This window comes from Leuciscus leuciscus, assembly GCF_965113295.1.
Source record: "Leuciscus leuciscus genome assembly, chromosome: 1".
In the NCBI taxonomy this organism is placed as follows: domain Eukaryota; kingdom Metazoa; phylum Chordata; class Actinopteri; order Cypriniformes; family Leuciscidae; genus Leuciscus; species Leuciscus leuciscus.
In genome coordinates, this window is record NC_138725.1 from 78,998,287 (window position 1) to 79,015,623 (window position 17,337).

Consider the following 17,337-nt stretch of genomic DNA (forward strand, 5'->3'; position numbering starts at 1 on the left):
GTCTCTGTGACGCAGTGTGGGGTCATCATCCACCCTCACCTTGCAGCCAGCCCTGATGCTAAAGTCTTCAACCCCAGAGAAACACCGCCATTTGGGTTGGCAGAGGTAAAGAGTTGTGATGTTGAAGATGTTGCTCAAGTTAAACACCTGTTCACAGTTCGAGGTCAGGACTGCCTTAAGAAAAGCCACAAATATTATCATCAGGTTCAAGGCCAGCTGGCCTTAAGCGGACTTTAGTGGTATGATTTTATAACAGATACTCACACTGACTTCACAGTTGAAAGAATATTTAGGGATGAGGAGATCATCAGCTCAGTGCGACAGAGGCTGGATTATTTTTATCACAACATCTACATGGATGTATTATTACGTTGAGGCAGAATTTTCAAATGCAAATAGTTCTATGTACATCTGTGATGCATGTAATTCCTGTTGTACATGTTCCTTTTTCAATTTACAACTTCAGTCAACCAAAGCGAGCATGTAGGGCCTCAACAGCAATAGAAATGACAGCACTGATATGCTGCTGTAACTTATGGTTGCCTCGTGTCACCTTGAATTGAATTGTAGTTCAGTTTGGAGACCGTACTGGCACAGAAATGAATCTTCAACTTAACCCCCCAGAAATTTTTGCCATTAAAATTTTTTTTAAAAAATGTCAAAGAATATTTTTTAAATGAATGCAGTATTTCAAATTAATATAGAGACTAGGCCTTTTAAATCCAATTTTGAAGTCAGAATCGTAAGCCCTGAACTGCAAGGTGAAAAAAACCAAAAACATATCTCGTTATTTCGAGATATTAAATCGTTATTTCGACATAAGTCAATATTTCGACATATTATCTCGTTATTTCAACATAAGTCGGTATTTCTACATAAATATCTTGTTATTTCTACATAAATATCTCATTATTTTGACATAAGTCGTTATTTCGACATAATATCTCGTTATTTCAACATAAATATCTCGTTATTTCCACATAAATATCTTGTTATTTCTACATAAGTATCTCATTATTTCGACATAAGCCGTTATTTCGACATAATATCTCGTTATTTCAACATAAATATCTCGTTATTTCAACATAATAACATGGTTTACTATGGGAGGAAAATGCTTAACGTGAAATTAAATGCATTGCGTTCATATTCTGGACTCATCTGATTTTTTGTAGTAGCATATACTTTATTATGATTTTAGTATCATAATGATTTATAACTATAATTAAATGCACGCACAATTATCCGTGAATTTACTGATTATTGAATTAAAAAAATATATATAACATCTCGTTATTTCGAGATATTAAGTCGATATTTCGACATAATTAAACATGTTCAGTTTATATTCTGGGCTCATTCGATTTTATAGTATACTTTAATAAAGTAACTTTATTAGTATGATTTTTACTGTGTTTGGTCTGTTAATAAGACTGTCCGTCTCTTTATGTTGAGGTTTGTATTAATGTCGATATGCCACTAGAGGGCAGAATAAGACAGGGAATTAAAGAACGCATTGTAGGTGTGTTGACCTTCTGTTTTCATAACACTGGATATTCTACTAATTCATACTTTTCTAAAACGTTGCATAATGGCAATTAACTTATTTAGCAATTACATATAGTTTTGAGCTAGTTTTGTTGTCAGTTGCTCTTTCAGCCAGCTTTATTGTTTATCTATTAGATTTGGTTTATTTTTTAACTTTACACAACTCATATAATCGCCTAGATTGCCTATTTTTGCTTCATGTGCTTGGCCATTATTGGCCAGATCAGAAACTCTGTTTTACTTGACTTGGCTTGCACTGCCTTACCACTACTATTATTATTATTATTAATAATATTGATTTAACTATTATTGTTGTTGCTGCTGCTGTATGGTCCGTGCTAAGAGTAGACTATTATGAAACCTCTTAAATCATAATAGTCTACTCTTAGCACACACCATACAGCAGCAGCAACAACAATAATAGTTAAATTAATATTATTAATAACACATAAAGCAAAATAGGCTATCTAGGCGATTTAATTACACGTTAAGCATTGCCAAATACACTCAAATGAGATCGACTCAAGGTCAATAAATGCATGCGTCACCTGTACATCTTCTTTTTTGCATGCGCAATACAAAATAAAACATTTTATTCACAAAAATGTCTCTATTTGTATTCGTTGAATTCTGAATTCTGCACACATAAGTTGAAAGCAATTTGTTTGTGGATAGTAAAACATATCTGCAACATTTATTAAGTTCACGGAAAATGGTGCGTGCATTTATTAATCATTACGATACTAAAATCATAATAAAGTATAGGCTACTACAAAAAATCAGATGAGTCCAGAATATGAACGCAATGCATTTAATTTCACGTTAAGCATTTTCCTCCCATAGAAAAACATTATAAGAACGCAAAATGTGGCTTAATGCATATTAGAATGTCCCCTTATTATGACGAAATAACGAGTTTTGTCGAAAAAACAAGATATTATGTTGAAATAACGAGATATTTATGTCGAAATAACGAGATATTATGTCGAAATAACAACTTATTATGTCGTAATAACTTAATGTGTCGAAATAACGACTTATTATGTCGAAATAACAACTTATGTCGAAATAACGACTTAATATCTCGAAATAATGAGATACGTTTGTTTTTTCGTAGATTAGCACCATCTGTTGAGAGAAAATAAAATAAAACATGTAATTTCATGGTGTTACCACTAGATGCCTTTATAGCTCTCTATGGAGAGGCTTGTGAATTCTCTAGTAGTTTTTGTACAAAATTACTTACTTTTAACATGTGGATTTTAATGTATTTTTTAGAAATTGTCAAATAATACTTTATAAAACTTTTTTTTTTTTTTGTGTACACGTTTTTATTACTACAGTCACACAAATTACTACAGTTTACAAAAATAAACAGGAATGCTTTATCACAGCTTGCCTTAATCCATCTGGATCTGATCTCATTTCAACCTCTTATTTCAGTCGTCTGACTCAATTATGCTGTATGGTAATAGCCCTACCAGTACATTTGTGTGTATAAATGTGTATGTGTGTGAGTGTGTGTGTGTTTGTGTGTGTGTGTGTGTGTGTGTGTGTGTGTGTGTGTGTGTGTGTGTGTGTGTGTGTGTGTGTGTGTGTGTGTGTGTGTGTGTGTGAGTGGGTGGGTCTGTTTTGCACTCTTGATGTTTTAGAGTGTAACCCCTTCATTGCTGTCCACTTTTTGTACTGCATTGTGGTTGAATTATTGATTTTTTTAAATATTTTTTTTTAATACATATTTGTTCTATTACAGTCACACCAATTCATTGGTGTGTGTGTGTATAAGTGGGTGTGTCTGTTTTGCACTCTTGATGTTTTAGAGTTTCACCCCTTCATTGCTGAGCACTTTTATCTGCATCGTGGTTTGTAGATTGTACACACAAAAATTCAAATTTGTGTTTTTGTCAATTTCCCATTAATTTCCTATGATCGTTCATTTTTGACAGAAGAGCACAAGTGTGACAATTTTTTTGTGACCACTTAGCCTGCTCGAATCATGCAATCAATTTTTGTGTGTGTTCACATTCCAAATGTAATAAAAGTCACAAAGTTTCGTACCATTCAGATGAAGCTGTGATTTAAAAAAATTTAAAACAGAAAATGTTTTGGTCAAAAGAGGGTCATTTGTGGACAAATTTGGGCCCGAAGGTCTCAGCAGGTGTTATCCCCACATTTTAAAAATAAATAAATGTCATATTACTATCATTTATCAAATAAAAATGATCAATTTATAAATTTTTGGGGAATTTTGGGAGTTTTGTTTTAATTTATTTACCTCTAAAAGTACCATATATTTTAAGTAAAATATGCTTATTTTTATGTTACATTTAGTAATTCTTTTACTTTAGTAAAAAAAAAAAAAAAAAAAAAAAAAAATATATATATATATATAGCTGCGAGCAGCGATGACAGGCCCAAGCCGTTGGCACCGCAACCCCGGTGCCTTTAGGGTAACTGTGCACAATGGGCAATATGAAGTTAAACCCAGTAAATGTAAAAGAACCACATCAAAGTTGTCTCAATACACCACATTTTTTTGCATCAGCCGGTTGTCACATGCCTGTCCTGTCTTGTGCTGCTGCACATGGGTGTTTTGTTATTTTGGGCCATGTGCTCATGTCATTGTCTGATCCCTCCCACTTGTTATCTGATTATTGTTTGAGTTCTTCCACCTGTTCCCTCTTGATTAGTTCCCTTTATAAGTCCCCTCTTGTTTGCAGTCTGTGACGGTTTGTTGTCTAATGTTTCTTGTTCCCCGTGATCCTGCTGTAATTTTCATGTTTTGGTTTTGTTTTGCATTTACTAGTTATGTTTTCCCCCCTCGTGGGTTTTTGTTTTGTGTTTGTTTTTCTTTATTGTTAATAAATATTCATTCTCCTGCACTTGAGTCCTTGCACCTTTTTGCACTCATCCCTACCGTGACAGAACGAACCGACCATATGAGGACTCAGCAGAGAAGAGGGGCGCAACCAGTCTCCTGTCCGCAATGGGAGCGGATTCTCCAATTTAAGGAGCTAGTCTCCCTCCGTCAGCAGGGGACGGAGGTGAGAGAGTTCTGCCAGAGGTTCAGCAGCGCAGCTGAGGGGCTGAACCTTAGTGAGGAGGCTCAAAAAGATTTATTTAATCATGCGCTTGATGAACCGATGGACTGGCTGATCCGAAGAGCTTTTGATAGGGTCAGCTTTGAGGCGATGGTGGAGGGTCTTATTCGCCATCAGAAGAGAATTGCCAGGAGGGTGGTCCCGAGTCAGGTGGTCCCAGTTCCGGTGGTCCCGAGTCAGGTGGTCCCAGTGTCCGGTGGTCCCAGTTCCGGTGGTCCCAGTTCCGGTGGTTCCGAGTCCGATGGACCCAGTTCCGGTGGTCCCAGTTCCGGTGGTCCCGAGTCCGGTGGTCCCGAGTCCGGTGGTCCCAGTTCCGGGGGTCCCAGTTCCGGTGCTCCCAGTTCCGGTGCTCCCAGTTCCGGTGGTCCGGAGACGGAGGAGGAAGAGAAAGGCCCCCTCAATGACCTGTCCGGTGGCTCCTAACCCGGAGGCCATCCCGGAGGTGACTGCCATCCCTGACGCGTCGCTCAGGCGACTTGCTCTGCTCGCGCCGCCCAGGCATCCTGCTCTGCTCGCCCTGCCGGCCCCGCCCGAGCTGCTCGCCCTGCCGGCCCCGCCCGAGCTGCTCGCCCTGCCGGCCCCGCCCGAGCCCCGCCCGAGCTGCTCGCCCTGCCGGCCCCGCCCGAGCTGCTCGCACTGCCGGCCCCGCCCGAGCTGCTCGCCACGTCGGCCGATCCAGAGACTGTTCACGTCACGCCTGCCGAGCCTGTGTCTTCGGACAAGATGGCCGCCGCCGACCCTGTTCACGTCACGCCTGCCGAGCCTGTTCACGTCACGCCTGCCGAGCCTGTTCACGTCACGCCTGCCGAGCCTGTTCACGTCACGCCTGCCGAGCCTGTTCACGTCACGCCTGCCGAGCCTGTTCACGTCACGCCTGCCGAGCCTGTGTCTTCGGACAAGATGGCCGCCGCCGAGCCTGTTCACGTCACGCCTGCCGAGCCTGTGTCTTCGGACAAGATGGCCGCCGCCGAGCCTGTGTCTTCGGACAAGATGGCCGCCGCCGAGCCTGTTCACGTCACGCCTGCCGAGCCTGTGTCTTCGGACAAGATGGCCGCCGCCGAGCCTGTTCACGTCACGCCTGCTGAGCCTGTGTCTTCGGACAAGATGGCCGCCGCCGAGCCTGTGTCTTCGGACAAGATGGCCGCCGCCGAGCCTGTTCACGTCACGCCTGCCGAGCCTGTGTCCCCTGACAAGATGGCCGCCATCGAGCCGGTGTCTGTTCCTGAGCCGGTGGTGTCTGTTCCTGTTCCTGAGCCGGTGGTGTCTGTTCCTGTTCCTGAGCCGGTGGTGTCAGTTCCAGTGCCTGAGCCGGTGGTGCCAGTTCCAGTGCCTGAGCCGGTGGTGCCAGTTCCAGTGCCTGAGCCGGTGGTGCCAGTTCCAGTGCCTGAGCCGGTGGTGCCAGTTCCAGTGCCTGAGCCGGTGGTGCCAGTTCCAGTGCCTGAGCCGGTGGTGCCAGTTCCAGTGCCTGAGTCGGTGGTGCCAGTTCCAGTGCCTTGCCAGTTCCAGTGCCTGAGCCGGTGGTGCCAGTTCCAGTGCCTGAGTCGGTGGTGCCAGTTCCAGTGCCTTGCCAGTTCCAGTGCCTGAGTCGGTGGTGCCAGTTCCAGTGCCTGAGTCGGTGGTGCCAGTTCCAGTGCCTGAGTCGGTGGTGCCAGTTCCAGTGCCTGTGCCTGAGTCGGTGGTGCCAGTTCCAGAGCGGTCGTCTCCGCCCTGGCCGCCCGAGGGGAAGTCTCCGCCCTGGCCGCCCGAGGGAAAGTCTCCAGTCTCCGCCCTGGCCGCCCGAGGGAAAGTCTCCAGTCTCCGCCCTGGCCGCCCGAGGGAAAGTCTCCAGTCTCCGCCCTGGCCGCCCGAGGGAAAGTCTCAGTCTCCGCCCTGGCCGCCCGAGGGAAAGTCTCCAGTCTCCGCCCTGGCCACCCGAGGGAAAGTCTCCAGTCTCCGCCCTGGCCGCCCGAGGGAAAGTCTCCGCCCTGGCCGCCCGAGGGAAAGTCTCCGCCCTGGCCGCCCGAGGGAAAGTCTCCGCCCTGGCCGCCCGAGGGAAAGTCTCCGCCCTGGCCGCCCGAGGGAAAGTCTCCGCCCTGGCCGCCCGAGGGAAAGTCTCCGCCCTGGCCGCCCGAGGGAAAGTCTGCTCCGCCCTGGCCGCCCGAGGGAAAGTCTGCTCCGCCCTGGCCGCCCGAGGGAAAGTCTGCTCCACCCTGGCCGCCCGAGGGAAAGTCTGCTCCGCCCTGGCCGCCCGAGGGAGGTCTGTTCCTCCCGTCCCGCCCTGGTCTGATGGAGCGTCTGGTAGCCGCTCCGTAGGGAGGGGGTAATGTCACATGCCTGTCCTGTCTTGTGCTGCACATGGGTGTTTTGTTATTTTGGGCCATGTGCTCATGTCATTGTCTGATCCCTCCCACTTGTTATCTGATTATTGTTTGAGTTCTTCCACCTGTTCCCTCTTGTTTAGTTCCCTTTATAAGTCCCCTCTTGTTTGCAGTCTGTGTCGGTTCGTTGTCTAATGTTTCTTGTTCCCCGTGATCCTGCTGTAATTTTCATGTTCTGGTTTTGTTTTGCATTTACTAGTTATGTTTTCCCCCCTCGTGGGTTTTGTTTTGTGTTTGTTTTTCTTTATTGTTAATAAATATTCATTCTCCTGCACTTGAGTCCTCGCACCTTTTTGCACTCATCCCTACCGTGACACCGGTACAGCCAGCTACAACAGCCACATCCATGAGATCATTTACATTTAGATGGATTTCATGTCATAAGATGTCATAGCATTTTGAAGGAATCGGTTGACTCAAAGATTCAATGATTAATCTATAAACATCTGTCTCATTCATGAATTACTCAGTCGTTTGAACGAATGAATCAATCACTCGCTCATTAAGACGGTCGCCTGGCGACACCTAATGGCGGTTTAGTGTTATGTTTAAAAGTATCATTCTCTCCAACCATTGTTAATAACTTATATTTAAAGGGCACCTATTATGCCCCTTTTTACAAGATGTAATATTGGTCTTGGGTGTCCCCAGAATGCATTTGTGAAGTTTCAGCACAAAATACCCCACAGTTAATTTATTATAACCATTTGAAAATGTCATTTTTGGGGCCTGTTTTAAAAAGAGCTGTTTTGGAGTGTACCACCTTAAATGTTAATGAGCTGCATATCCCCGCCCTGCTGCTGGACCCAGATGATGAAGAGACACGAATGAGAATGGACTAAACGTCTCGGAATGGTTATTTGATACATTTATGTACTTACAAAGTTTTAATCGCGTCCCCATTGCAATTATGGATGTGCAACACACACACACACACGAACTGTGATAACGTTCGCGCAATTTTTTGAAACTACACACACACACACACACACACACACACACACAAATACTGTGATAACGTTTGCTAAGTACAAACGATTTATTTATTTTTTTCTTAAGGGGAGGGAGATAGACGTTTATATACTGTCTATGGAGATAGAGCAGACCTTAATTTATTTACATTTGTAATTGCTGCAAAAATGATAGCCTACGTGACATAAAACTGTCTGACGTTGTTTGTTGAGACATCTATGACGACGACAATAAATAGCTTTAGACGCATTTGTTGTTGAACTGGCTGACATCGATTGAAATGACTATTTGCTCAAAAATCATAAAATACACTTACTTCTGGAGGTGACGTTGAATCGCGAACTGTAGGCAATGATCCACACTTGATTAACTTTGACCCTCGTTCACTAAACAGTCAGTCAGAAAATGAAGGAAGTTTAAGTGGCGCCGTTTCTTCATAAATAAAATCCATCCGCTGCGTTTTCTGTGGCTCTGATGTCAGTGAAGACTACTATGTCCATTCTTAAATTCCACAACAGAACACCTAAGTTACACTTCTTATGAGACATTACACACCGGCTGTCGTTGAAACAATGGAGGATGCAGATCACCGAGGGCGGGGTCTATGCCAAAACCAGACTGTCAATCAAACCGCGTCGGTGGGGTTTAGCGCATTTCTACGTCACAGTGAGGGAAATCTAGAACAGGGCGTTCTGAGACAGTGCTTGTGATTTATTGAGATAGTAAAAAAACTACTGGGTGGATTTTTATCATTCTAGGGTGGTTTTGCTCACACACTGCCAACCAGTGATGGAGTACTCGAGTCCTGGACTCGGACTCGAGTCCGACTCGAGTCCCTAATCTCTGGACTCGAGTCCGACTCGAGACTCTATTCTCAGGACTCGTGACTTGACTTGGACTCGCGGACTGATGACTCGTGCTTGGACTCGGACTCGAGGATATATAAAATCGGACTTGAGCATTCATCAAATGAATGACGTTGGATTAAGTTTCTGACCAAATAGGTAATACAATTTTGATTTAAGATGTTACACTTTTCCTGTTTCGGGCTCCAAGACCGGCCGGGATCTCTTTTTTCCGCATAAGAACCATGATAAGAACGAGCAGAGAGAAAGCCCCGGCCGTGCACGCACTCACCATCTTCAAACAACACGAGCGCTGTCTTGCTCCCTCTCCCTCGCGCATATTAATCAAAATCAATTGACACGATAGTAAAAGGTCGAAAGAATGAAGTTTCACGTGGAGCATTCGGAGATTTTTTCTCCTTAATTACCGCGGGGTGTGAATTGTCCTCAGGGCCGGCGCGTGCACTTCTGCCGCTCTAGGCGAAAAACATTTGTGCCGCCCCTAGGGCTGGTCCGAATACCATTTTTTGAGCTTCGAAGCTGCGGTAGTAATGAACATCGAATATTCAAAGCTTCGAGAGGGTGCTGAAGATGTTCTTCTCTCTAATAAAGGCAGGAATCTCTATGTGTCTATATGTCCGTTTGCATTTTGATTATTTCGAGAACCGTTCATCCAATCGACTTCACAAGGGAGTGCAGTGTAGCATTTGGTGGTGCAATATAGATGGACACGCGAGACACGACACGTTCAGAATTAATACACTTTTAGTAAACTACAGAACACCGCGAGCGGGAAGCGGCGCACCTCAAGCGGGCAGGGCTTATACTTGACGCACGCTGCACCAGCAATATAAAACGCACACACACATGTCTGTTAAATTAAGCAATACTTTAAGGTAGTCTATATTTTTCTGACTAACAAATTACTGACACAGTAAAGGGTAGATTTAAATTAAGAAAAACAAAATTTAAATAAAGAAAAACAGAATTTAAATAAAGAAAAAAACTAAATGTAAAATTTAAATAAAGAAAAAACGAAATTTAAATAAAGTAAAACGAAATTTAAATAAAGAAAAACGAAATTTACATAAAGAAAAACGAAATTAAGTTAAATTAAAATCGAGATTAATTTAGATTGATAATAATGGGTAAAAAGGCTAATAGCCTATATTTTGTTTCTATTGTTATATTTTCCACAATGTCAAAGCAACGCAGCTTAACCCAAAACACAAGCTCAGGCACTTCTGTCCATACACACTCCGCTGTTCTGCGCTCTAGCCAGAGAACACTCCCGTTGCAGGAACACTTTAGGCCAAGAGGAAGCAAATATATAGCCTACATATACTATATGCGTAGGTGGATGTGATCGGGGATTTTGGCTGTGTAACATTTAAAGCCACTTAAATTAACGAAATGACTCAAATAAAGATTCGTTCATTTTTATGAACGAGATCGAACAAGAGAGTCAGTAAAATTATCCGAACTTCCCATCACTCAGTCATGAGTCATGACTCGTGAGAGCAGGGGGCGGGGCGGGGCGGCGCAGGGCGGCGCAGCGGCAGCTCAGCAAATCATATAGCCTATTTTGTGAATTGTTCATTCCCGCACACATTTTGCCGCCCTTACAAAAGTGCCGCTCTAGGCAATTGCCTAGTTCGCCTATATGGACGCGCCGGCCCTGATTGTCCTTAAAAAAATGTTTGCCTTGTCTTCTCTGAAAAGCGTTCCGCACATTCAGCTGACATAAACAACAATTTCAATAAACGAAAAAGCCTATCCAGTGATGAAATGTTTTCTGTGTTGACACAAATCTTGTGCGATGTCCTAAACTGCCGAGATAATCACACAACGCGTGCCGTAGGCTACAGGTCCATTAATGACACGTCCGATTCGCGAACTAATGACTCCTTTGAACCGACTCACTTTAATGGAATGGTTAAAACAACTGTCCATCTGTCCAACAATGAATTCACGAGACGTCTGAATCGGTGTATAACAAATCTGTAACACTTTACAATAATGTTCCATTTATTAAACTCTAGTTAACTACATTAGTTAACATTTACTATTAATAAACTTCACTTCTACAGCATTGTTAAAGTTTATTTCAACATTTAGGCTAATAATAGCCTACATTATTGAAATCAAAAGTTTTTAACACAGTGGTGTCATTTTTGTTTAATGTAGACCCTCTTTTACAATTATGTCAGCTCTTTAAAGGTGCCAGAGTGGAGAAATGTAGGCAGTCTTGAAATATAACACAGACTCAACCTTGATGACTCGACTCGGACTCGAACACTGGGGACTCGAGACTCGACTCGGACTCGAACTCAGGTAATGGTGACTCGACTCGGACTCGACTCGGAATCTTCTTTGGTGACTCGGACTTGGACTCGGACTCGAACACTGGGGACTCGAGACTCGACTCGGACTCGACAGTTGGTGACTCGACTACAACACTGCTGCCAACACACATTTATGTTCAAACACCATGTAAAAGTGAATTTTGCATAATAGGTGCCCTTTAAAACAATCTCCTTATACTTTTTATAAGTATGATTTACTTATATTTAAATCATTATTTAATGCATTGTTATATTTCAGTGTAAAATATTTAATTTGATCAGCCCTAGGGTAGGCCTAACAGCCCTATAGTGTCTTATTATTCTAAATAATTGAATTTATTGATAAAATTTATAAATTAAAAATGAAAGATGAAGCATACATTTAATAAGACTAGACTAGGGGGTGCCCTGCAGATATTACAATATGCAGATTTGGTGGCGATCGGATGAATTCCCTAGGAGGAGTATTTCAAATTCCAGAGCATACATTTTCCAAAACAACCCATAATAGCCGACTTCCTGTTGGGCGGAGCTAATAACATAGAGTGCAGAAGTTGTTCGGCCCGATGAGATCTATATGTGTAACGAGTTTCATATTAATTCATGCAAGCGTGTTTGATAAATGGACCAAGTTTTCGGACAACGTTCAAGGGGGCGCTGTTGAGCCCCCCTGCCACGCCCGGGTACCAGCTTCAGCTCGGCCCTGATGGCCGCGGGTTCTGACCTGTGTGCAAAGTTTAAAGAGTTTTCGAGTACGTTAAGGCCCCCAAAAGTGCCCGAAAGGTTGACAGAAAAATAATAATAAATAATCCTTAGGAAAACAATAGGGCCTTCGCCCTTTCAGGGCTTGGGCCCTAATAATTCAGTAACTTCAGACAGCCAAAACCTAAAGATCTGTTGACTTTGGTAATATATGATGGTATAAAAATAGCAAAATAGCAAAAATATCAATAGCCACAATATGGCAGTATACTACTCAATGGCTGCATATATGCTGAAATCTGTAAACCATTGTTGTAACGAGTTAAAATTGAAGAATATTTTAAAAACCATTTGTGTTGGGTGAGACTATATAAAGATGCCAAAATATGCTTACAGACAAATATGACCATGCTATAAGGAAAAGACAAAGTAGGAGAAAGAGTATTCATTTATTTCTAACAAAAAACATAGAATTTCAATAACTCAAAACAGTATCAAACAGGTAAGAATAAACAATAAACCTAACAATAACTCAATAAAAGTAAATGGTAACAAACAGATAAAAATAAACAATGTACAACATGTGAAGTGTGTGTGTGTGTGTGTGTGTGTGTGTGTGTGTGTGTGTGTGTGTGTGTGTGTGTGTTTTGCACAGTGGATGATTGGCACATTTAATCAAAATTGCTCAGTTATTGGCTCATTCAATTCCTATGTTTGTGTATGTGTGAGTGACTTTTTTATTTAAAAAAATCTTGCCCTTGTTAATAGACTCATTCAATGGCTTTCAATGCAATGCTTTTGTGGATGTGTGTGTGTGTGTCTGTTTGAGTGTAATAAAAAAACAAATGCTCTGAATTATAGTATTTCCCATTTATTTCCAATGGGTGCCCACTTTTTTCACGAAGGACCAGTTAATGAGTTTTTTTTTAACCACTTAACATTGTTGAATCGAGTCCAATTTTTGTGAGTGTGTTCAGGTGGCAAACTTAGGAAAAGTAGCCAAGTCGCTTATATTAAGGAAACTAAAAAAAAGAAAGAATTTTTTTTTTTGCCCACATTTGTCCCCAATGATGCTTGAGGGTTAAACATAGTATTTTTCTTTGAAATCATTGTTTAATCACCATAAAACATGATCAAACATGAATTTAATCTGAAACTTTCAATTGTTCAAATCTGAACTATTTTCAGATAAACTCTAATGTGTGCAAAATACTGGGCATGAAGACGAGCTTGTGTTTCCCTTATCACCCACAAACCAATGGGCTGGAGGGAAAAGTGCAGAGGTGCAATTTATTATCGTTAATAACATTATTATTATTTATTGATGTTGTTATTGGAAACAAAGACAAAATAATTTGATTTGGATGCTGTGATACCCCAAATACTCCCCTCTTTATCTGATGTTTAGCAGAGAGACCCGCTATCCATCTGAAATCCATCAGAGCACTACCAGGTTTAACAAAATTGTGCAAAGTATATTATTATCTCTGCAAATTCCTGAATTTGTGAATAAAGTGCTTCTCGATATTTGATTTCTTATGATGATAATGAATAGGTTGACAACAGCACCCAAGAAGTCATTGGAAAAGAGGAGGTATTCTCTGGACTTAAACAACCTGAAGAACTTTTAAAAGTTGAGAATTAAGCCCCTCAAGACTAAAAAAAAGAGAGAATGAAAAAAAGAAAGGAAGGCCAGTTATATAGCACCGGTGATCTTGTCTGGAGAAAAAACATACGTGAACAACAAAGGAAGGCGGCAAACTTGATCCTGACTGTGACTAAAATTGAAGGAGTATCTGTGGATCTGGTGGTTAACGATGGCAAAGTTCTGCTGAAGGTGAGCATTGACCATCTGAAGCCATATATTGAGGAGATGCCCTGAGTACCCGACAAACTAAACCTGTCAAACAAAATTACGTAACAATAGCACGTACGATTATCATATCGTGCAAATTTGCTTATTTACGATATTGAGATTAAAAAAAAAAAAATTAGACGGAGAATCTCACCTGCACATAAGCAACTTCTTTCCACCTGATTGTTTAGACTCTCAACTTGCTAAACCCACACATGTACAGCGGAGAAAATGACAGAGACTGATATCTCTAATCTCTATCTCTAGACCCCTGCTGAAAAATTAAGTTAAAATTTGCAGTATGGGAATACTTTGAATATAGAAAAACAAACGCATGGTTGGGTATACGAACATCAGATTATGTAAAAGAGCTGGGAAAGTCTGTAAGATCTGTGGCAAAATTTGTATGGCATTTGCCATCACTGTCAGAAATAGGGGTACAGTAGGAGTCCATTTCTGTCCCCCAAGGTACAATCTACACTAACGTACCCCGTAGGGCTTATTATTGGACCTCAAGGTACATATATGTACCTTTTTGAGGGTCAAAAAGCATTAAAAGGTACATATATGTACCTTTTCTTTTAAAGGTTAAGGTACAATATTGTACCCTTGAGGGTACAGCCCCAGTGACAAGCCATTGTACCCCTAAAGGTACAATTATGTACTTTATATTCTGAGAGTACAGATTCTGTAAAAAGAGGAAGATGTTAGAAGAGAAGGGATCGAGGGAAGAAGGTCTTCACTGATGAACAAGAGAAAGAACTTACAGAATATCTGAGGAGATGCATTCAATGGACTGTGTCCACGTGGCTAAGTTGGATAAAGAGTAGAATTAGGGATAAGATAGGAGAACGTTTGGGGGAAATTATCAATTTGGGAAATTATCAATTTAAAGTGGTGCCAATGTAAAACATACAGATGGATAGATGGGCGAAATATGGAAAATATTGAAATTATGCGAATAAAATTACAAGTGAATTATCAGCTTGCTGTGAAATATGGGTTAAAATATCCAAAGACATGGGATGAATCTGCAAAGGCAGGAGCAGACTGGTTTTCAGCTTACATTAAAATAAACCCAACCTTGTCCAAAACCAGTTTTAATAAACACAATGTGGAAATGTTTATCAGAAAACTTGATGAAATAATGAAAACACGTGGCACTAAACAGGTTGGGGCGATGACATCAGGCAAAAGGGGTCAACTGGTCCGTCTCACATTTGCAGTCAATTGCACAATTCCTCCAATATTTGTGTTCCCATGCATTCATTACGTAGACCACTTTGTATGAGATGGGGCCGATAGGAAGTATTGGAAGTGGAAATAAATCAGGATGGATGCAGGAGGATTTTGTCATCTTTCTGAAGCACTTCTTTCTGGTGCCAAACACACCAAGGTCAACCCTGAGAAGAGTTGCTTCTTCTTCTAGATAACCATTGCTCACACTTGTCAATTACAGCCATTGACTTCAGCAAAAACAATGGAGTTGCAAAGCTAATATTCCCCTCACTGTAGTCATAAACTCCAACCCCTCAACTGTGTAAGTGATGGCTGGATGAGAATGAATCCAGGGAAGACCAGGACAATATATGATATTCCAGGTCTTGTGAGGATAGCTGCTACACTAGAGATCATTCAAGATGGCTTCCAGTGCAGTGGGATTTGGCCGCACAATCAAGACATATTCAAGGATAGTGAGTTTTCACCTTCACAGGTCAAGGCTCGTCTTGATCTGGCCGTCCACTGGAAGAAGAGCAGCGAACTGACAAAGTGATACAGAAAATAATCTTGCCTGAGACAGGTCTGGGCAACTAACATGATAAGTCGACTCGCACAAACCAACAACGCCCTAGGCTGTCTAAGAAAACATACAGAAACTACATAACTTTGAGCCACAGGACACGGATTCCTCAGATGCTGAGGAGAATTTCTGTATTGTGTGCATGAAACACTTCAAAAACTCAAAGCCAAAGGAAGGTTGGGTTCAGTGTCTGAACTGTACTCAGGAGTGCATCTGTAACTCTGAAGGTGAATAACACCATGTCATAATCCTTGTTTCATTATGTTACATCTCACGCCAGGGTGTGTTACAACTAAACCGGAGTGTGGGTGATTTATAACATGTCACTTCTCATGTTTGAAACTAAACTATGCATTTTCCCACCAAAAAATAGCTCATCTAAAGCAAGCTCAAGCTGAAAAGCACTCCAGCTGTTCTCATACCCTCCCAAATCCTTTGTACCTATACAGCAGATCATGAAGAGTACTAACCAGGAAGATGGCCACATGGCATAGACTGAGACCATTTTCGTTATCACGGAAGGGGACGAGCATGAGAACCGCCTCCAAAAGATGGTCCAGCATGGGCTCCGCAAAAAAATCACTTGCTTGCAACACCACATTGAAACTTGGATCCACAAGGAACACGCCCTCCAATCTCGCATTGGTCCTGGTGTAGCACTTGCGAGCCAGTTCCCAGTTGCATAAAGCACCTCAAGTGTAATTTTCCCTTAAGAACTCCCTTATGTTTCTCTTAATGTTACGGTTTCTTTAGGTGAAACTTCATACACCCTACGAATTTCCCTTAAATATCAATTTTTCCTTTAAGTTATCTCTTAAAAACGATAAGTGTTGCATAAAGCCCTTAAAAACGATAAGTGTTGCATAAAGCCCCTTAACAGTAATTTTCCTAAGTATAACATAAGGTTTGGAAAACTTCACCTTAAGTGTTACACAGAGCGAGCAGGTTCTAACGAAACCGGCCGCTTTATATGATAATCAAATTTCAATTTTGCCGGGGTTTTTTTCACATATAAACACATAAAGCACATCTTATATGGTTAACGGAAGCTCAAACGTGCATGTGTCACGTGTAAGAACGAACCTCATTGGTTCTCACGCTTGCACGCACGTTTGAGCTTTCAAAACCGCCTGAATCATATGGATTACTTTTATGTCTTTCAATAAATGGACAGAAAGGATGAACAAATATTAAAAATGTCTTTATTTGTGACTAAAGATGAATGAAAGTCTTATGGGTTTAGACCAGGGGTTCTCAAACTTTTTGAGTGTGTGGACCACTATTTGTAATCAAGAATTTTCGCGGACCACCTCATAATACACATAATAAAATATGTCTACACACAGTCCTACCTGAATTAATCTGCACCTCTAAATAGGCTTACTAGCACTAAAACTATAACTGGTCATCACATCACAGGCTTGTTAAAGGAAAGTTTACTGCACACAACGGCTGCCACATATTTTATTTATTTATTTAGGCTACTCAAGCACCCAGGGCATAATCAGGTTCATTTGAACAACAGGCTTATTTCCATAGCAATGTAGTATGAAATCTATACAGTAATAAGAACACTGGAATATAGTCAACATTTCAAAACCTTTGGCGATTTTAGGGGATTATTATTATTAATCTTCAGAGTTTTACAAGTCCTCAAAAAGTTTGTCCACTTAACAGCACATCTGCAAAACATTTCAGAAACGCGAGATCAAGAAACTAACTGGAAATTAAATAATAACAGGCCTTATTCATTCCATTTATAAACATTTCGTTTCATATAAACTGCCTATGCCTAACTGTGCGTTCACACA